The sequence below is a fragment of the Episyrphus balteatus genome, chromosome X (assembly GCF_945859705.1).
Source record: "Episyrphus balteatus chromosome X, idEpiBalt1.1, whole genome shotgun sequence".
Lineage (NCBI taxonomy): Eukaryota > Metazoa > Arthropoda > Insecta > Diptera > Syrphidae > Episyrphus > Episyrphus balteatus.
The window spans coordinates 4,083,056-4,105,670 of record NC_079138.1 but is presented as its reverse complement, the minus strand read 5'-3'; the positions used below and the strand labels follow the sequence as shown (position 1 = coordinate 4,105,670).

Below are 22,615 nucleotides of genomic sequence, written 5' to 3'. Positions count from 1 at the left end.
GGTTAGATAAATTCGTATATGAATGTGGGTCCTGTTTACTTATTTTCTTTATTTTAAGTTAATGAAATGGCAAGTTATATGTATACCTGCATTCATCCCCCCCTTCACATGATTCAAGGTGACGATTCTGATACTATTTTGTCACCTAGAATCCACATCTCCATTTTAACAATTCTCTCATGCAATCTAGTGCGTGAATAAATGTTAAAAAAAAGAAAAAAAAAAAAAAGAAAATGTGGGCCGGGCTTTTAGTCGATTAAAAGCAAACAAACAAAAATAAAACAGAAGCAACATTAAAGAGAGACAGCAGAAAGAAAAATGTTTTGTTTCAATTAAAACACATTAAGCCCGTCGTCGGAGTCGTCGTTGCTCCTCGTCGTTGTTGTTGCCGTTGTCTTGAACTCGTTCCAGAGGTTCTCCCACTTCGTCATGGGTTTTTATTTGCCACCGCTGCTCCTGCTTAATATTCTTTATCCACCAAGGATATTTGTTTTTTGCTTTTTTTTAAATCTTGTTTTTTTTTGTAGGTATTCCTTTAAGGAATCGATAGCGCACCATGGAGGTCCGAAATGGGAGCTCGTCGCGTTCTTTTCTTTTTACGCCCTCATTGGTTTATATTCCTTCTCTCTCTTTCTCAAACCTTTTTGAATTATATTTTTTTTTTCGCGGCATTTATTTATCTTTTTTTTTTTTGTTTAATTCAATAGTTATCGCGCAATCTTCCACTACTTAGGAAAACAATCGCGACCATTGTGCATTAATTTCGCCATTCTCTCTCACTCGCTCTTGCTCTCTTTGGAAATGAATGGTTTTTGTTCGATGTGAAAATGTATATGTTTGTGTGTGTGTGTGTGTGGCGGATTGTAACTGTAAGTGGATCTTTGATTTTTCTCTTCGTTTTTTTTTTTTGTTGCCTGAATGAAGAGAAAAGCATCTTATTTTATGTTTTGAAGTTAGGAGAAGCAGGACAAAAATGTCCTGAGAAAACAAAAGAGGTCGATCATGTGAAAAATTTTGGAAAAATAAATTTACAAATTGTTATGATTTTTAAAATTTAAGATGTCGAGGGGATTATGACTCTCCCACGTATCTACTTCAAACTAGTGATCTTCTTGTGGGGTTCGTATCAGAAATTGGCGGCAAGCATCCCGCGTTTGCATTGTTGTCCAGTGCATTTATAATTTGACCCAGCAGTTTGTATCCATCCCAATTTTTTTTTATTTACCTAATTCAATAGGAATTGGACTGAATATCATAACCCTAATTCTTTACGCTCGTGAAATTCACCTTTTTTGCCGCCATCTTGGAGTTTAGTTTTTATTAAATATCTCGACTTCTTATTCATTATAGATTAAAGTTGGTAATATAAAAACGTAGACAATTAAATTTTGCGTCTTTTATGTTAAAAACACTTTTTCGATATTCTGAATATTAAAAAAGTTACAAAGCAAAAAAAAAAAGATCATTTTAAAGTTTTGAGCAATTTTTATCAAAATTTTAATAAAAAAAAACTTCGGAAAAAAGATTGTTCACCTTAAAATTCTCTAGGGCTCTGCTTAAAGTTCTGTAATAACGCTATAAATATAAAAGTTATTTAAATTTTTTTGTTCGAAAATATCTCTTTTGTACCAAATGTAGAGACCGGAAAATAGTGAAATGCACGTCTTGAATTTTTTCTTGTTAAAAAAAATTTAAAAAAAAGTAAGAAAAATAAAAAACACAGAAAATAAAAGGGTTTTTTTTTTACGGATGGTGATCTCCAGAATCATAAACTAAAATATATATTTTTTTTTTTGTATAAGCTTACAAAAAAGTTTTATATGAATATATTTGGATATTCCTTTAATTCTTAACTTTAAAAATAAATATTTCAGAAGGCAATGAATGTGTGATTTGTGCAATTTTAGATTTTTGAAATATTAATACTTTAACATGTAACATAATATTTTTCTAACCGCTGCCGAAGCAAAGAAATTTGGTGGAAGACCGCACTTTGCGTGTGGCTATGCTGTGGCGATGGTTCGGTGCAATTCAATTATTACTCGGGAAGCAATGTCAAGAATTTTGACTCGACACTTTTTTTGATGATAAAGGCCCTCTGGCATAAATTCCCAGAAATCTGTTAGAATTGACAGTCTAAAGCAGAAAGCAATGAACTGATTGGAAGTATTAACCTACTCATCTGCCGAATATTGTCAGAAGAAAATATGCTCACAGAGATAGATCCTTTGAGCTGAACAATCAGTCTCTTTAAAATGGCTTGTTATACCTATTAGAAATTTTAAGCCAATATTTGAAATATTTCAAACTGCATCCAGTATTTCTTATTATTATTAATTTATTGAAATAAGTAAGCCTAGAAATATTAAACTTAAATAAAAAAAAAAACCCTAAAGGGACAAAATGAAGGGCATTTTGTCCGTTTAGGGGATTTCTTAGATGTACTTTTTCAATTTAAATTTATTTTTTATAGTGAAAATGGTTGGTAGGTTAATATAAAAGACCTATGCATTGGCTGTCCTGGTCTGAAAACACATTATCAAATGCCCTTGATTCTGTCCAAAAAAATAAGAAATGGGCTGGAAAGCAGCTTCCAAAATACTCAGAGTTCCAAAAAAAGATCTGGGCAAGATTTAGCACCTACATTTCGGGGTTGGGGTCAAAATTCTTTTGTCAAAATTCTGCTTTTCAAAATTCTTTTTTTTTCTTCAAAATTTTACTTTCAAAATTCTGCTTTATAAAATTCTGTTTTTTAAAATTGTGCAAAAAAATTGAAAAAGGGTTTGGGTTTGGGTTTGGTTAAATTTTTGCAGAATTTTGTAAAATCACCACTTCGCAAAATTTGCTACTTATTTGAGATTGCTAACTTTTTGTAGTATTAATTTTTTTTTTTTTTGTGTTATATCAATAATTTTAAAAACATTGAGAAAAGTTCTTTTATGATAATATCTTCGAAAAATAATAAATGAAATTTTTTTTTAATTAAAAATTAATATTCAAAAAATTGTATAAGAAAAGATATATTTTTTATCACACAACATCGTTTCTAATTAGTTTTCAACGGTAGGTATATTATAGAAGTGGGTTATTATGAAGGTCAGTCTTCTAGGTAGTTAGAAAAGTACCAAACTTACATCAATTATTTGTATTTTTTGCTCTCAGAGTTTTGAAAAGCAGAATTTTTTTGAAAAAAAAGCAGAATTTTGAAAACCAGAATTTTGAAGTCAGAAAAAACATTTCATGATTGTATTGAAAGTGAAAAATTTTGTTTCAAAGACGCAAACAAAAATTCAACTCGGCTAAAACCGGGCATGCTCCAAATTTCACCCTTTTAACCGGTTGCCATAATTTTTTTTTTCATAAATTTTCAACCTATTTTCAATTGTTTTAAAAATTGTTTTTAGAAAACTATTTAAAATCACAAAAAAAAAAATAAAATCGTGATTTTCCATAAATTGCTCTCTTTTTTCAGATTCAACAAAAAAAAAAAACAATAATTTTTTGCTTTGGTTTTGATTTAAATTCGTTCTTGTTAATTATTTTGTTTTTTTTTTTGTTTTTTTCTCTCTACTCTCTTGCTTATTGACACTTGTATGAGTATGAGTGTTGTGCTGTTACGTACCTATATTAATAAAAAAAAAAAAAAATCATTGCACTTGTATCTTACTCTCTCACAGGACTTGTTTTAATGGCTGTCTCTTATATTTATACACTGAAAATGAATAATTATATCACACATTCACACAGGCTTAAAATTTTCTTTTTTGTTTTTTTTTTGTTTTTGTGTAAAAATAAAAGATGATGCAGATTTTCTTGCCATTGCCATCCTACTCCCACTTCTTATTTTCCATACTCATACAGCGATGCTTATTGGAAAACAAACAAAACCCACACAATAATAGAAAACAAAAAAAATATAAAAGAGAGGTAATATAATAAAAAAAATACAAAAAAAAAAAAAAAATCACCAACAATTCCCCATGCTTCTTAATTAGAATTCAAAGGAGGATTCATGGATTCATTAGACGACACAAAAGGACGCAAGGCAAGATAACAACAACAACAACAACAAAAAACAAAATACCTCATTCAATTTGCAAAATAAATACCCACATACACATTTAGACAACCCCCAGCCTTATTTTGCATTCATCGTTTCACTCAGATTTCCTGCGTCAAAAAGAGATATCCAATCAAAAATTTTTAATGTATTTTCTCACTAATTTTCATCTGCTGCCATAGCTGCTTATTTCCTTCCACTAGCTTTATCCTTGTGTGTGTGATTATAAGATTGTATGGTTATGCTTAAGAGACAGACAGACAGACAGAGAGAGAGAGAGAGAGAGAGTACAGTTTTGTATCTATAAACTGTATCTTAAATATGTACATGAATCGTCCAGAGCAAAGTAGTAGGATGTGGTAGACGTAGTAGAACTGTGGTGGCACAACACGTTAACGCAGCCAGCAGAGACCAAATTCAAAACATACAAAACGAAAACCCCGAGCCACACACAAATCGCCGCCGTCGATGTTGGATGTGGATGAGAAAGTTGGAACTTTGAAGTTAGAAAATAAAAAAAAAAAAAAATATCTATCTTATTTCAATTCAAAAAAAAAAAAAAATTTATAATCAGAGAATAAAAGTTAAGAAGAAGGTAATCGTCACCTCTTCCGACCTTTTCAAAATCGCTTCATTCCCTAGTTACAAATTGACGGGTAACGTAACGATAACACCGTCGTGTTCTTGATCGTTGGTCGTGTGTCGTTGCGGTTCTCTCTCCGAAACAAACAACAAAATATTTATTATTATTATCGTCATTTTACCGTCGTTATGTTTACCAATATTTTTTAATAAGAACTCATCTCGAGTGAGTTTTTGTTTATATATATTTTTTTTTTTTTTTTGTGTTTTTGTTTATTTTTTTTTAATGTTTCGGTAAAGATTTAAACAAATATTATCTATGTTATGAATTGAAAAAAAAAAAAAAGAATGAATACCTTCAAATATTGTGATCATATGAAAACAAACAACAAACAAAATTTAAAAAAAAAAAAAATAATAACAATTGCGACAGGATACGCATACAAAAAAAAAAAACAAAGTGTTTGAGTGCAAAGTTTGACAAAACAAAAATTTCTGACTTATGACGTGCCTATTGCTTCAAATTTGGATTAAAAAAACACAACTTCGTGATTTATACCCTTTACCAGTTGGATTTATTTTTTAAGATTTAGAAAGGGTTTTATTTTCTTAATTTCCCTTCAAACATTATTTTTGATTTTTAATAAAAAGCGTTTGCTCTTTTGATTTTTTTTTTTAACTTTTTAAATTCAAGTTTACTTACATTCATTAGAGTCGGCTTAATTCACAAAGTTTTCTGAGTTAACAGAAAAACGATGATTTTTTGTTTTGCACCAATCTTATCTTTCTTAAGTTAACAGGGATTAAAAGTTTAAGGATTCAGTTAACTCATATCAAATTAAAAAAAAAAAAACAGACCTTTTTTTCTAATTTATACCAATTTCTTACGATCACTTTTCCAGTGGCCTGACTTAACTCAAAAATACCTAATAATTCTGGCAAATAAATTTCAATCTAGTTAACTCAATGAAGAGTGTTTTAGCAGGAGAATATTTGTATCCTTTGGAAAGTCATCACAAATTAGTAAATTTTTGATACAAAAAATATTGACTAAATAACAAAAATTCTTGCAACTTTTGTTACTATCCCAATTTCCAAGTGGAAGTTTAGTGTAGGGCATCAAATTAGTAATTATTTTGAAATTTTTAACAAATATAGGTAACATAGTAACATTTACCCGACCAGCAGAACTTAGAGTACCTGTACCTGCCTACCGCCAAAATAAAACAAAAACAAAAATAAAAATCAATGCAACTGTTATAAAGGTGTGTGGTTTTTGCAAACTTATCTGCAGTGCAGTTAAAAATTTAAATAAGTATCTACCTACATTAAAATAATACAAAACGCTAATAAATTTCGTTCTAAGTTTTGTTTTAGGTAATTTTATTACCAAATATTAACTGCGGATAGCTTTTTCAAAATAAATAAAGAGTTACCCATCTTATTCTGTTTGCACCCTTAAATTAATGGAAATTTTAAAATTGCAATTTTTATAATTAAAAAAATGAAAAAAAAAAAAAAAAAACAGAAACCCACTGACTGGGCGCGCAAGCATATCTCACGCCATTTGAAGATACTTATTATAAATTGCAAGATTATAAAAGAGATTCTCTTCAACTCTCTCATTATTACACACAAAGTAAATCAGAAACACAACAAATCGCTCTCTCTCTCTCTCTCTGTCTCTTATTTTATATTTTTCTTTCTTTCTTACCCGTGTGTGTGTGTGTAAAATGTATCTACATAAATTTTGGAATGCACAAATCACATTCTTATAGCACAACATAAAGAGAAAAACAAAAATATTTCAAATTCGCATGCGTGATGCTTAAATGAATCCCAAAAGTCTCTCTTTCTTATAACCTGACTATAGTATAGGTAAGGTACACTTTACGGTACACTTATAATAGGGATGGATTGGTGTGTGTGTGTGTGTGTTGGTGGCACTTTTGTATGTTTATCATAGACCAGCCAGCAGCAGCACCATCTACCATCACCATAACCAGCACCCGTGTGTGTGGTAATGGTAAGTTTGTAGGCTCTACTATTCTCTGAATGTGGCAGGAGTTCATTTATTTATTTATTACTACTTTATATTGTTGTTTTTATTTTTGTTTCTTATTATTACATATTATATTATTTTTTTTTTTTGTATCTTGGTTCTTGTTGTCGATGAGCAACGAGCAAATCTGCTGGGACTGGGGACTCTTCTCAAAGCTGTCGTGGTTATCCACCTCCTTGCCTAGAGTTTCAGAGCACACGGTGTGTAAGAAGCATTAGATATTGTGGTGGTACCGTTTTTTTTTTTTTTTTTTTTTTCTTATTTGTTTTTTTTTTTTTTTTTATCTACTCTCGCTTGTGCATATTTTATATATATAAATTTTCCCAAGTTATAGGTATATTATTCTCCTTGTGCTCGATTTTTTTTTTTTGGTGGCACAATTTTTTTTTTTTTTTCGGCGCTTAATTTTCATTTTCGCGCAACACCACAAACATAAGGGTAATGATCGAAGAGTTATTTTGAAAAGTGCTTTAGGACGGACCACGGTGTCGCCGTCGCCGTCGTCGTCGTTTATCCGTTTGTCGTCGTCGTTGTTGTCTTCGTTTTGTCCCTGGATGTGCCGTCGTTTTGTATGGTCGTCAAAGTCATATTGCGCGCAAACAACCCTTTTTTTTAATGTCGAAAACTGCATAATTAAAGACGATAATTTTGTGATATTTTTTTTTTTTTTAAAGACTCATGCTATACAATCAATAAAACAAAAATAAAAAAAAAAAAAAACAAAAAAAAAAATTACAAAATCTAAAATTTTTTTTTTGTTTCTTTTTTTTGTTGTATATTTAGGTTTGGGGTGAATAAAAAAAAAAATGTATCATTACTTTTTTTTAACAAATTAAAATTTATTTAATTAAAAGTTAAAAAATAAAAAATAAATAAAAGATAACAACAACAAGAGAAGAAAAGCAGCAAATCAATAAATTACCAGTGTGTGTGCGTGTGAATATGTGAAATATTAAAAAAAAAATATATTTTTTTTTTTCAAAAAATTAAAAAAAAAAAAGCATCTAAAGTTCCTATCCTAATTTAATTATAATTAATAAAATTTAAAAAAAAAATATATATATTTATCTAAAATTAAGAATTAATAAAAAAAAAAAAAAATAACATAAATTAACAACAAAAAGTGCCCAATGAAATAAAAAAAAAAAAAAACAAGTTCAGCATAAATATGAATGAAGAAAATCAAATAAAATAATTAACAATCAAATAAGACACAAAACAAGGATATTATTCAACATCTATATCTGTCAATATTAGAACCTATTAACTTCTGGAATTTGGAGATAGAAAATCAACATAAATAACACAAAAAAAAAAAAAAAATTACCAACAGTAACAAAAAAAGTAAGTTCAACTTTTTCTTATTTCCTTATTTTAAAGTAACAATTTAGTTGCTGTTTATTATAGTTATAATTATCTTACTAATATTAATTTTTTTTATTTTTTCGTTTTTTTTTTTTTTTTAAATTTAATATTGCGTCATTTTTCAAAATCGAAATCGTATAAATACAAATTCTGAGAATGATTGAGAAATGATTTATTTTTTACGCTTAATTTTAATTTATTTATTTAAACTTATAGCTTTATTAATTAAGATATTCTAATTATAGTGATAGATATTTAATATCTAAAAAAAGAAAATTGTTTTCAAAATTCATTCATTCAAGAAGTGCATTAAAATCAGTGTTTTTTGTTTTATTTTTTCGACACTTTTTAGGGTCAAGTCTTTGGTTTCTGGGGGTTAGAATTTTTGAAAAATGTGTAGTCTTTGTTAGAGATCTTATCGAAATTGTTAAAAAAAAAAAACAAACATAAGTAAATGATATTTTTCTTTCATTTTGAAGAGTGTTTCCGCAAGGATAGAAATAAATAAATAAAAAAAAAAGTTTTACATTTTATAGAAAAAGACAGTTTCTTTTGATTCTAAACTTTATCACGTTCATGCATCAACTTGGCTGAAAATGCTAAATTCAAATTTCCCAAAGAGATTAGGGTTATAAATCCTCCAGATCTTCATTTAGGAAGATAGGTATCACGTTGAAGATATTCTTCATTTTCATAATATCCTTCGTTTTTCTTTGTTTTGAAAGATTATTTTCTATTTATTTACTGACCAATTTGAAGACTCTACTGCCAAATTATCAATATTACTTTTTTCCAATTGAAGATAGAATTTTAAAAGGCGTTTGCACTTCGGTGAAAACAGTTTTAAGTCGTTTTAAAGTTTTTTTTTTCTATATTCCTCAAAAAATATGCATTTGTTGTGTTAATTATGCTCAATTAGACAGAAAATTTATTTAGATATAACAAAATTTGACAACAATAGTATGAAATAGCGATTGTATGCCTCTCTTGATTCGAAAAACTACCTATATCTGATTCATTTGCTTTTAAAGACGTCAAAAAAAAATATGCATTTGCATAAAAATCCGGGTTATTCTTATATTTAAATCATCTTTGATTCGAAACGTATTTCTTTTATTCCAATACATTAAATACTAAGGTTAAAATTACAAAAATTTACTTAAAACTAAAGCAATTTTATGTTTATTTTTTTTTTTTTATTGAATAAACGATAAATTTTCGTTTCAAAGTTTTTTCTCCAAATATTTCTGCAATTAAATTTCAACAGTGCAACAATGCAAACAAACTCGTATTTTTTTAGAAATTTCTGTTCATCATTCGTTAAGTTTGTTTCCCAAACATCAAAAGCATAAGTTATCTGTTGTAAATCTGTTCCCGCCTTGATATTTTGACAAGTTTTCTTCAGTCAAGTGCGGTTGTCAGCGCTGTTGCCCTCCGTTTCGTTCAGCTGAAAAAAAAAACTGAACAATAAGTTCCTATCCGCCAGTTTCAGTCTATATTCTATTACATTCTGTATATTAGCACCCTGATTAGCGTCCGCCACCTTTTGTTTATTATAGTTCTACCTCAACACTTTTTCAATATAATTCCAAAAAGAAAGATCTGTTTGATCTGCTTATTGCTTATTAAACTTGTCAATATCGAACATACTTTTATAAAATGAAAATAATAAAGTTACGAAAATCTATTACTTTTTTTTTTTTTTTTTAATCTAATTTTAATTTTTTGAATTTACTTATGCCTGTTTACCTTAAAAATATTTATGTCAAATTGTACTTCCTAATGTTTTTTGTTCTTTACTCCGATTTTACAATTACCATCTTCTGTAAAATAGATAAAATCAAAGATTTTCCAACAATTTTGACGTTTACCATTGTGTGTCGATCATTATTTGCTAAACTAATCGTAATTGAATTCGCTAATAGTGTGTGAACTTGCTCATTGAAATATGTATGTACCTTAGAGTGGTTCTTATTAATAAAAAAAAAAAAAATTGTAATTTGTATGCTCAGTGACAAAATTTGTTTAATAATGACAAAATGTCTACAAAATATTTTTGTTTTATTTATCGTCTTATCTAATATTTTAGAATAATCTTTAAGATACAAATTAATTTAAATGTCCTGCACGGATCTTGTTGAATTTATTACCGGTGTTCCTACCAGTAATGCTTTCATGAGTAGATGATTAGTAAATCTAGTACAACAATTTATTAACACATGATCTTTCGCTTTATTACAGATAGGAATGTGTAATTGTTGCAGTAATTAGATTTTTACTTATAAGTAGTCTAGAACCTCCAAAGGAATGCGGGTTTTTGTGTCAGATAGAGTACTGAAAAGAGTAATCTATTACATTTCGGTATAATTTCAATGGAATATTATACAATTTTTTTTTTTATAAAATACTCTTGCATTTGTATATAACTATAATGCGTTTATAAATAAGATTTTTTCAATATTGATTCGTATAAATTTGTTATCATATAGATGCGATAAAAGGTGTATTTTTTTGACAAAAGCTATCCGAAGTAGGATTTCCTCTAAGTATCAAACATTGAACATAGACTCATGCCTCGCACCAAGGATAAAGACAAAAAGAATTTATCTTCTAAACTCCTACAAAACAGAGGTAATGATATTTTTGAAATTATACTTTTGTGGCGTTGGAGTATAAAAATTTACTTTTTCACAATCTAGTACCCATAAAATGTAAAACAGATTTGTTATGAAGTGAACCTATGTATACTAAATTAATTTCTGTGAGTAAGAAGTATAAATTCACACATTCTTTTTTTTTCAAAAGGTCCAAGTGTTTTGTGTTACCGTGTTATTCAACACATATCTATCTATATTTTGAAAGTTCTTCATTTAAAAAAAACAAATGAATATATAATTTTTTGTGATCATCAACCATAAGAAAAATCTAAAATAACTTTTTTATGGTAGGTAGTCACCTAATTTGTAAAAGAATAGGTCTTTTAAGCAAGAAGTGCTCAAACCTAAAACTGTCCACTTTGATGAATCTGACATTTGTTTTTCTACTAGAAAACATTTTTGGGAACTGTAAAGTTACCTTTTAAACAGTCAGCAACAATTTAGCTAGTAAATTGATATAAAAATTAATTTAAAACCCGTGCTTTATTAAATTTAAAAATTGTATTTGTCATGTTCATCAAAGTGGGAGCTGTCAGATTTGCATTTGACAGATTCGCTTACATCCCTATTCATAAGAAAAATCTATTACATTTGCAAATCTTTTATATTTTCAATTGGACAAGAGTCCGTAAGCGTTCAGAAATCATCTGACAGTTCAATATAAATTTCAAGGAACGAAAAAGTAGATATTTAAATGTCAAACTGAATTTTGTAGATGGTTCATTATCCTCAAACTTAACTTCTGTTTTTATTCAATTATCACTTAAGGACAAATTTACCGTCACATGCAAACTAATCTGCCTTATTAATGTACTGTATCGAAATCAAATAGTTTAATCACCAGTTGATTCTGTGTGAAACAAACTAACAAACTGATTTGGCTCAACCGTTTAGTTTGTGACAAAACACAAATTATTTAGTTGATTAAATTGACAATCCAAGTTCCACAAACAAAAAATCTTCTTTCCAAGTTACAATATCCATCATAATAATCAACATAATGAAACTCTTTATTCAGACTCTTCATATTGCCTTAAAACAATATCCTTATATCAATATCATAATAAACAAAGTAGACCATATTTCGCTGATTTATCGAATGATTTAAAAAGTATACTATTAGAAATAAGAAATATACAGAACGAGAATAATTATAAAATTATTTTAAGTTAGTCTTATGAAGATCACCAATAAAGAAGGACTGAAAGTCCGTAACAAGAAAAGTTCACCGAAAAAAAAAACCAATATCAAATTAACATTTTTTTAAATATCAGCAAAAAATGACGGAAAATGTGTTTTATGATAATTAAAATAAGGATGATATTCAAATATCACATTTTTTTATTTTTGTTTTGATATTTTATTATCAATTTATCAAATCAATTTTTCATCTGTTTCTCATTCAAAATGATTGAAAAATATGTATTAAATAAAAAACTCTTAATTTTGTACTAATTTAAAGGCGATCATTATAATAAACTGAAACGTAAAATCTAGGTAGTCACCATTGATATTTAAATTGTCAAAGTGAAATTTTCATTATCAATTTAAAATTGAAAAATGTCATAATGATATGATAAAATTATATCAAAATTAATATTTTAATTGTTGGACGACTTTTGTCACTCAAAAATGTTAATTTGATAGTTGTTATTATCAAATTTTATTTCGAACACAAAAAAGGTATAACACTCGCGGTGCCATACAAGCCAATGGTTTTCATTTTTGAAATCAAACTGTTGAGAATCTAAAATTTACAAGTGCGCGATTAGCTTTATACTGGATAAAGGCCCATTATTATAATAAATTCATAAGCTTTCATGGGCTTATGTCCAAATGGCATGTGCGAGTTTAAGCCTAAACACAATGTCTTATGGAACTGGCTATAATGCAAATAATTCGTGGTTTCTTCAATTTTCGCTAAACATATAATTTTCTCAAAATTAGTTAAATTTTTACTTAGAAAATAAAAACGATTGGTAAATAGTTAATTTTTTACCGACTTCCAAAAGAGAGGAGGTATTCAATTCGTCTGTAGGTATATTTTTTTAAAGTTTGTTACCTCATAACTTTGGACTGAGCGAACCAATTTTGATAATTCTTTTTGTATTGGAAAGCTAGTTCCTGCAGTGTGGTTCCATTTCAATTTCATTCAGTTATGGGGTATAGAAACTATGAGAAAAACCATAAAACCATATTCATGGAAGTCGGTTTTGTTTACGTTACTTCTCATGTTTTCATAAACAACGCGAAGCAATCCGTTTGATTTTGAAATAAACTAGTTGGGCCTTAAATAACGATTTCCCACGTTAATTTTTTCAACTAAAAAGTTCAGGAAAAATGTCATAATTTTGACCTCTATTATTTGTCAAAAGCATTATTTACTCTGTGAGAGAAAAACAGGTATCCCGTCGGTAAAACATCTATTCTTTGTTGAAGATAGATTTCGTGCTTTAAACAGACTTAGTTTATTTACATTTTTGAACGACTAATTCGTTGTTTAATTTAAATAATATTTTGAAAACATAGTGGAAATCTATTTACCTACTATGAGTTTTTAATTGGCAAGCATCTAAAATTTTGTAAATTAGCTTGTCTAAGTTAAAATTTTTAACTACAAATATTTTTACTAAAATTATTGCCGACGAAAAGTCGTTATGGAGCTTGAACCATTTTGCTTTCCATATGACTCAAAAATGAAGTTAATCCTATTTAGCAAAAGCTAGGTACTTCAGCATCTGACACTTTTCAGTTTCTCTTTTGTATTGCCAAATTAAAGCTGTACTGTACTGGCTGGCCTGTTAATTAGCGAAAAATGTATAAAAAATAAGGGTTGTTTCTACAAATCAACGAATTACAATAAAAGAAAAAAAAAAAATGATTTTTTTGTTATATACTTATATCATGTATACAGACAGCTACGCAATAAGTATTTACCACCCCTCATCAAGATTTTTTTTTCTCCTCTTTTTTTTTTGCTTCATCAAATCAACATACCTACTTCCTAATGAAAGAGTGCAAATATTTATTCCGCATTTGTATATATACCATCAAATTATATACCTACAATTTTACATAAATATATATATATAATATAAAAATGTATATAGTAGATACATATTACCACCAAGAGAAGATTAAATTGATAAAATGTGAGGGAGGATGGTGATGTGGGGGAGTTTTTGTTGTTGTTGTTGTTGGTGGTGTTATAGTGTTCCATCCATGTAGTGTTGCTTGATTGGATGGAAACTCCCCATTTAAACAATACAACAATAACATGATGCTTAAGAATACTATACTTTTATCCGCTCAGATCAATGGTTTAATTAATTATATTATAAGAAGGCGAAGATGAGATGCGATGACGATGAGTCTGGGCGATGATGATTCGTCGTCTCGTTTAGAATGTGTTTCGCATCGTTGCCTCTGGGGCGCGCTGACAGCAGGGGCAGCATCCACATCCACATCAATCCACATCCAGACTCTGAGGGTGGGGCTTCTAGTTTGTGGATGTGATTTAGAGTGTATAGTACAAGTGTGAAGAATCATCTAAATCAGTTAAATATTTACTATAATTTTTGCATAAATTCTATTTGTTGTCTCATATAGGTTTTATTACATAAGGTATGTATTTGTCGTATTTAGATGTTATATACAAAATTTTGATTGGGTTTTTGAAACAACTCAACAAAAAAAAAAAAAAAAACCAATAAGGATTTAGTTAATTAGCAAGTAGCTATATCTATAGAGGGTTTGAGTTGTCTATTAGCGGATTGGATAGAGACTGTCTTATTTTAAGTGAAGAAAGTTATAAGCAACACTGCGAGAAAAACACAGTTTTTGCAGTTCTTGTGGGTTTGTTAGGTAATAAATTGAAAGAATTGAAAGAGTCTGAATTGCAATTTGCAACTACACCGAGAAAACATAACGGGATTACTTTTCTTCTAGTATATTTAATCAGAATAAAGTTAAATATACCAGAAACAATGTTAAATATACTAGAAGTATAGTTATCAATACTTTTGTTTTCTTTATTTAAATTGATAGTTGATAAAAATCAAATTTCAATATCTTAACTTTATAAAAGTTTTTTCGTTATTATACGTGAAATGTAAGTAATTGAAAAACTTCATTAAAATATTGACCAATTTTTTTCATAAAATAAGGTCTAAAAGAATCAAATTTCTGCAAATTGATGGTTGACAATCGCAATACGGGTGATCTTGCAAGTTTTTTGTCAGTTCCCCTACAAAAAAAAAAATAAATGTTTTTTAGTGTTGAAGGTTGGAACCATTGCTCCACGATGACACACAAAATACGGGATTGAAGGTATTGCTCTAAGTTAAATAAAAGAAGCGTATGAGGTTTGTCAAACGGTGATTTGCCTTGAATTTTCAGGTTTTAACACCATCATCTGGTCCAATAACCGACATTTAAGTAATAAACTGATCGTTTTTTTGTCTTTTTTTTTTGAAAACCATCAAAAGGATCTAGATACATACAAAACAAATGTATCCTTCTTTTTTTTTATCATTTAAGTACAAAAATTGAAAAAGAGAATATTGATAGATTGTAGAAAATACCAAGAAGAGCATCTTTGTAGGTGAAATATATCGAAAAATAGTAGCCATGTTTTCGTGAAATTTAAAAAATTCAGTCAGTAAAAAAATTCCAGAGGGTTTAACAACAAATACTTTTTGGCATTTAGATCCAATGGTCTTTTTTTCTTTTTATTATAAATACATTAAAACAATTTTTCACATCATATCAACACATAAATCAATTATTTGGATTTAGTATTTTATTTGTTGGGCGCCATTTTCATATTTTTTTTTTCTTTCTTTCTGAAATGATACCTCCAATAGAAATCTTGCATATTCGTTTGTTCCTGAATATTTTCAACAAACGACATTGTATCAAAGATATTTACATACGATTACATTATATACAGTTGGTGCTTTGCGTTGGGCGCCATTTGAGCTTTTGTTTTTATAAACTATTTGAAACGTTTCTAGCGTTTGGAGAGTTTTCTTGCAATTCTCACACGAAAACACGACGACTAAAATACATAAAAAAGAATTCAAAATTTTTCGTGGTTTTGTTGCTCCCATATCGACTCCCCAAATTTCCCTAAAATCTTTCGTATATGTGTGTACCTATTAATTTATATGTATTTTAACTATTGTATGGTAGATATTTAAATCTATGTATGTCTTCAATTCTAAAAGAACGAAAAAAAAGAAAAAACATTTACTACTTACACATTTGTACATAAGCATCCCCTAATTAAAACAAATGTCACTTGTGTGTCCATTTAGCAACATTTTTACCACTACCGACGACACAACACTCTACCACACACCATCATTTTATTCCGCATTTGTATGTAGAGGGATGAAATGATGATGATGATGCTGCATAGCAAAGCACCAGCACAAGGCAGCAGCAGCAGCAGAGCAGACATAGGCACCAAAACCAACAAAACGAAGAAGCAAAGAGCAGAAAATGAAGGCGTTCCTCATTTCCGCTTCTGTATTTACCTTTTTTCCGTTTTATTTTCATTTTTTTTTTTTTTTGTATGCCGTTTTTGTTGGTGGCTGCTGCTGATTTTTTTGTTTTTTGTTATGTGTCCCATATTCGTGGTAGTTACTGCCGCCGCCGCCGCTGCCGCCGTCGTTGTCGGCGTCCTCATTAACCGTTTATGCGCGAACTTGTGTGGGATGTTTTGCAAAACGACGACGACGACGACAAAAAAAAAAAAGCACAGAAGAAGAAAATCTTGAATCAAAGGGCGGAATTATTAATATCCTCTCTCGCTCTTGCGTTTGCCGCATCTCTACTGCGTATACAAAAGGTTATGTTTTAAGGGTTGATTACAGTGTTGTATATCAAAAGCAACAAAAAATACACCGTCAAGGAAGGTGGCATAGCAGCATAGTGTATGCGTTATTACACAAAGTAACTATACAGCGACAGAGTAACTAAACATCAACCCTCGCTCCTCGTCCTCACTTCTTTTTCTTATTCTCATTCTTTATCCTTTTTGTCGTCGTTTTGTCACGCTCACAACTCACGAATCCTATTTAGTTGCTGTGTGAGTTTTAACATGTGAACATTTATTTATTTGTATCTTGTTTATCTATAGAGCTCTCTACCTTCCAAGGTAGTCGTTGGTCTTTTTTTTTTTTTTTTTTTTCATGATAGTCTGATCTGTTATCCTTGTCGATTTAACATCCTGGTAAGTTTCGCCACCCACACACATACACAACCCTTTGGTTCTCGGAGCTTCTCAATTTTTGCCTTAATTAATGCGCAAGTAATTAGTCAGGGGAGGAGCACAATAATTTAGCAAGAATTTGATTGGCAGAGAGAGAGATAGATTCTGTGTTAATTAAAAAACAACAACTCGAAGAGAAGGTTGAACCAATCAAGACGACAAAAAAAAAAGAAAGAACAGCATCAAAAACATTCCGTTCCTGTTAGTTGTGATTTCCTTTTTTTTTATATATACATGTATATTATTTATATAGAAGGTACACATGTATGTATGTTTGATAAATAAGAACTGAAGGGTGTTAATTAGAATTCTCGCCAATCGGAGCTTAATTTGAACTTTTATCATTTCGTTGGTCCTTTTATGTTTTTACATCCTTATATAATTATGCGTTGGGCGCCACTTTTTCTGTACCTAATTGCATTTTTTTTTTCTCAAATGATATCCAATAGAATCTTTGAATAATTTCTCCCCTATCAATCTATTAAATAAGTGATGTTATTTCATGTATTTGGTATTTTTCTGTTGGGCGCCACTTTTATATTTTTAACTTTTTTTTGTCCACTTTCTATATGATATCCAATAGGAACGATGTTTTTCTATTATAAATTCATTAAGGGCCAATTTGTCACATCAAATGTAAATATATAAATACATTTGTATTTACATTTGGTATTACTTTGTTGGGCGCCATTTTTTTATAATCTGTTTTTTTTTTTCTAAAATGATATCCAATAGAAATCTTGTATATTCGTTCGTCTTGAATATTTTCAAAAAAACAACATTGTCTCAAAGATATTTTTACATACGATTACATTGTAGGCACTTGGTATTATTGCGTTGGGCGAGATTTATATTTAAATTTTTTGTTTTTTTTTTTTTTTTTTTTGCTAAACGATACCTATCCAATAGAAACCTTGCTTTTTGTTCGTTCTTAAATTTATTAATAAAGGTCAATTTTTAGGAGTATGTATATGCAAACACTAGTATGTACCTACATCATTTGCATTTCGAATCTTTGAGTTGGTTGCCATTTTTATACATTTTTTTATTTAATTTATATTTTTTCGTTCTTCGAAACCATTCAATTTTTCAAGCATATCTATATTCAAGTTCATTGTATCAAAGATATTTAATGTTGGTATTTTTACGTTGGGCGCCACTTTATTCTTAAAATTTTTTTCAAGAATTGTTTGTTGCTATTTTTACGTTGGGCGCCACTTTATTCTTATAATTTTTTTTCAAGAATTGTTTTAAACGAAATCTATGTTTTTTATTTGCATTTTGATTATTTTTAGTAGGTAGGTAGATAGGTACCACTTTGTTTAAAAAAAATAAGAAACAGTTTTATTTGTTAAATTATATCCAAGTTACTGAAACATTTCATTTTTACCTACCAATTGGTGGGAGCATATAGCTTCCTACAAAGCATGTTCATTATTTTGAATCTTTGCGTTGGGCGCCACTTAATTTTTTTTTTTTTTTTTTTAATAATTTGCAAAAATAATCTTGAATATTTTCTATTAATTTATTAATTGACATTGCTTAAAGCATTTTTATATACGACTACCTACATTCTATATGCATTTCGTAGGTATCTTTGGATTGGGTGCCACTATTATTTTTTATGATTTTTGTTTTATAATATCAAATCTCTTTCCTGAATCTTTTCAATTAGGGACATTGTTTCAGAGATATTTTTATTTTTTATTTTGCATTGGGCGCCACTTTATTTTCCCATTTTTTGTTCGGTCCTCAATTCCATTCATTAAGATCATTTCCATTTCGTATATTTGAGCCATGGGCGTTATGTTTGTTTTTCTAACTTTAATTTTATTTCTTGAATAATTTCCAATAATTAATTGTTAATGTGACATTTTTTCAAGTTTACGAATGCATTTTTTTTTTGCGTTGGGCGCCACTTTTAATTGTATATAATAAAATTCTTTCTTCGATTTATTAACAAATAGAAACATATGGAAATCATACTCAAAACTTTTTTTTTGTTCGACTCAATGAGCTTGATATTAATATAAATATACATTTCAACAAATAAAGCAATTTAGAAAATTAAATTAGGTCTGCGTAGATATGATTGAAATGTAGGTAGATATGTGTGTCTACAAATAATACAAAAAAGATTATATATGCTCTCTCAAAGTACTGAAGCTATATATTTTGAAAGGTTCCTCAATCTATATAAATGAATACAAAAGAATCTGCAAATCTATGCACAATATTATACCAGAGCCATAATCCAGAAAAAAAGTATATACAGGTTTGCTACTCATACCTATATAGATATGTGCATCTATCTAAAGCAGAAAAAGCCACCATCATTTTGGCACAAGTTTATATCTACACCACACAGAACGCAATAATACCGCATCATCTATCTATCCTCTAACTATATATAGATATAGAAGTTGAGGCAGAGGTACTACCTACCTAGAGAGAATTGGAATTTCATCGTTATCCTCGCGAACTGACATTGTCGTCCTCGTTCGTCGTTCATCGAATGCAATTGGAATAATGAACATCTTTGTGGGGGGGGGTTGGGTATTTTCAAAATGAACAAAAATAAAATACAAGGAACCAATATACCTAACCTATACGTATACTACTTCTACTTAAAGGCCTATAATTAAATGAATAACCATAGCAACTATATCTACAATAACAAAGGCCTATATAGCAACAAAAAAAAAAAAAAAAACAACAACAACAAGCTTGTCTATCAGCCTGCCACCTTTGTGGAACTTTCAATATTGCTTCAAGTTAATGCGCTCTTATTGTATAAAAGTTGGTAGATACCTACCTATACAAACTCCTGCAAAAACGCAACTGCAATATCACAACAAACTCTCAACTCATCCAAACAAAAGAATGCCCAAAAATGGAAATTCACCTAAAAAGGGATTTATTTTTTTTTGTATTTTTTGTATTTTTCTTTTTGAGATTTCTTCTTTAAGACACTTTTCTTTCGTTACTATATCTACCTACATTTTATCTAAAAGTGGACATTTAAAGAGGAAGAGAGAAACAAGAAGACCATAAACCTACCAACATATATATGATATGAGAATAGATGAGGTATAGGCTACAAGCTATTTGATTTAAATTCCATCATCGTATCATACCATCATCAACAACATCTCAACTCATCCAACTGCTACTATTACCATCAATTCCTAGCATTACACATACTCCCACTAACCCCACACACTGGCTTTCAACCATCAGCCGTTTCTCCGTTTGGGCCGATCAAAAATAGCAAAAAAAAAAAAAATTCTCCATTGGTATTATTATCTTCCATAACGATGAACCGTAATCCGCCATTTTTAATCTAACTGTAAATGAAGTACATTCCAGATTTTTTTTTATAGGTAATACTGCATCGGAATCGGTATCCTTATGCATAATTATAATATATATTTAGAGATGGTTATAAAATAATAGTACATTTATATAAGAGTTCTTATTCTTACCTTCAGATTATTTATTTGATCCATGATGTTAGCAACAAATAAATTGGTGAGCAATCAAGATTTTAATTCAAGCCAATTGAACAAGTGCCCGCCATTTCAATACCGATGCACCACCAAGAAGCCAATTTGAAATGAAAAAAAAAAAAAAAATCTCTACAATCCACAACGTTCCACAAATTTACAATAAACAAAAAAAAACTCGTTCAAATTTAACCTTAAATATAAATTTTTTTTTTAGGAACAGAAATGCAATGAAAATTAAAATTAACAATTTTGGGTTGCTTTGCTACCACCTCTTGCTGTTACAAATAAAATTTGTAAGATTTGTTTTCAAAATTAGTAAAAAAAAAAATGGTTTTGAATTTATGTTTTAATTTAAAAAAATAAAATTAAAACAAATAAAAATAAAAAAAAAATCATTTGTGCAATTCACACGTGGTTGAAGTGAAACCTTAAAAATCATTTAAAAAAATCGAAAATATATAACTTTTTTTTATTCCATCACTTTTTTTATATGCTTCTTGTTTCTGCCCAAAATATTTATATCAACCATGTCTATACAACATCTACAAAAAGAGCTAGAATTTTTTTAGCCCAATTTGTTTTCATAAAAAAAACAAAACAATCAATCTCTTTTCTCTTCTAACGCCATTAAATCCATTTTTTAAAAGACAACCTATAATAAATTTTATATCATTATTATTTCACCTTTTATATGACGCTTCAATCATATTTCTACCATGCCTACAAAAAAAGTAAGAATTTTTTAAAGCCAACCATATCGAAATTTCAAACTAACAACAAACCTTCACAGGTGTTTTGAGGTATTTTTCAAGTTTTTCAATTAAAGATTATATAACTTGTAGAGCACATACCGTTATGTGTGATATATTAAATGAAAGGTAATATTATCAGCATGCGTATTAAAGTTAAATAAATTTGTTATGTGCTCTACATCAAAAGATATAACGTGTTTAGAGAAAGAACATCTTTTCACCGATTATATTTATTTAATTACCTATCTATTGTATAAATTTCATTCATCTATCTATTAAAACAAAAAAGTTATGATCAATTGATTTTTTGTGTCGCTTTTTTGTTTTATCTTGTTTCAAATCACTACGATACTAAAGAAGTTTTCACTTCAAAAATCAAATAAATCAATAAAACAAACTCAATAACAATTTTGAAGACTATTCAATTAAAAATCTATGAAATTTTCCAAAACTCCCTAAACTAACCTTTGTCGGGGTTTGGTCGTCAATTTGCGGTAGGTATCCGTTCCGCAAAATAAATTTTGTTAAATTTTATTTTTTGCAAACCCTTCCTTAGAATTATTAAGCATCTAAAAATAAAAAAATAAAGATAATTTTAATAGTAACGGACATGAACTTATCCCTACCCTAGTTTGTATATATATTTTTTTTTTAATCTTTAAAAGTACCATGAGAAATTTTCGTCACTTTTACCATTTTCACCTGTACCTGCCGCTGTGTTTAACAACATCTCTGATCTTGATGGGGGTAACTTTGACACATGGTGTTAACAGCCGGTTGACACTTATTTTTCCCTAGTGTTGGTTCAATAGATGAAAAGATAAAATATTTTTTTTTTCTTATCCGGCACAGGTACATATTTATGAAATCGACATAGGTAACGAAAAAGACAAAAAAAAAAAAAAAAAAAAACAACAAAACAAATTTTGTGGATAATAAAATCTACCAAAACCCAAAGTCTATTACAGTACATAATTAAAACAAGGAACCAAACCATAACAGACAGCAGTGCAGTCATGCCTGATTGCATAACCAATAGGTATTTTTTGTTTTTTTTTTTTTTTTTGTTTTTGGGATTTGTTTTATTAGGTATTTTTGTGTTTTTGTGTTTCATGGATAAATGCATATTCAGAATACGGTTCTAGGTGAGAGAGTTTGTTGATTATTTTTTTTTTGTCAACAAATTATTGAAAAGGTACAACATAATATAGGGGAAGGTGGCCCTAAAGAAAATGTCCTATATCTCGAAAAAAAAAAACTTATATTCAAACGTTTTGAAGTCTAATCAATAACTCTACCAATTTTTAGCTTTGCAAATGAGAAAAAGTTTCAAAAAGTATTTAATTTTTAA

The 22,615-nt window shown here is 29.0% G+C and overlaps 1 protein-coding gene and 1 long non-coding RNA gene across 3 annotated transcripts in view; one reads left to right on the top strand and one right to left on the bottom strand.

Moving 5' to 3' along the window:
* LOC129920739 (uncharacterized) overlaps window positions 1-22,615 on the bottom strand; it is a 196,138-nt gene that overhangs the window by 124,449 nt on the left and 49,074 nt on the right. The window lies entirely within an intron of this gene.
* LOC129920738 (zinc finger protein 2) overlaps window positions 7,805-22,615 on the top strand; it is a 79,081-nt gene continuing 64,270 nt past the window's right edge. For both annotated transcript variants that reach the window (XM_056002321.1, XM_056002322.1), the window contains exon 1: window positions 7,805-8,048. The gene's annotated coding sequence lies outside the window, so the exon portion shown is untranslated. The remainder of the gene's footprint in view (window positions 8,049-22,615) is intronic.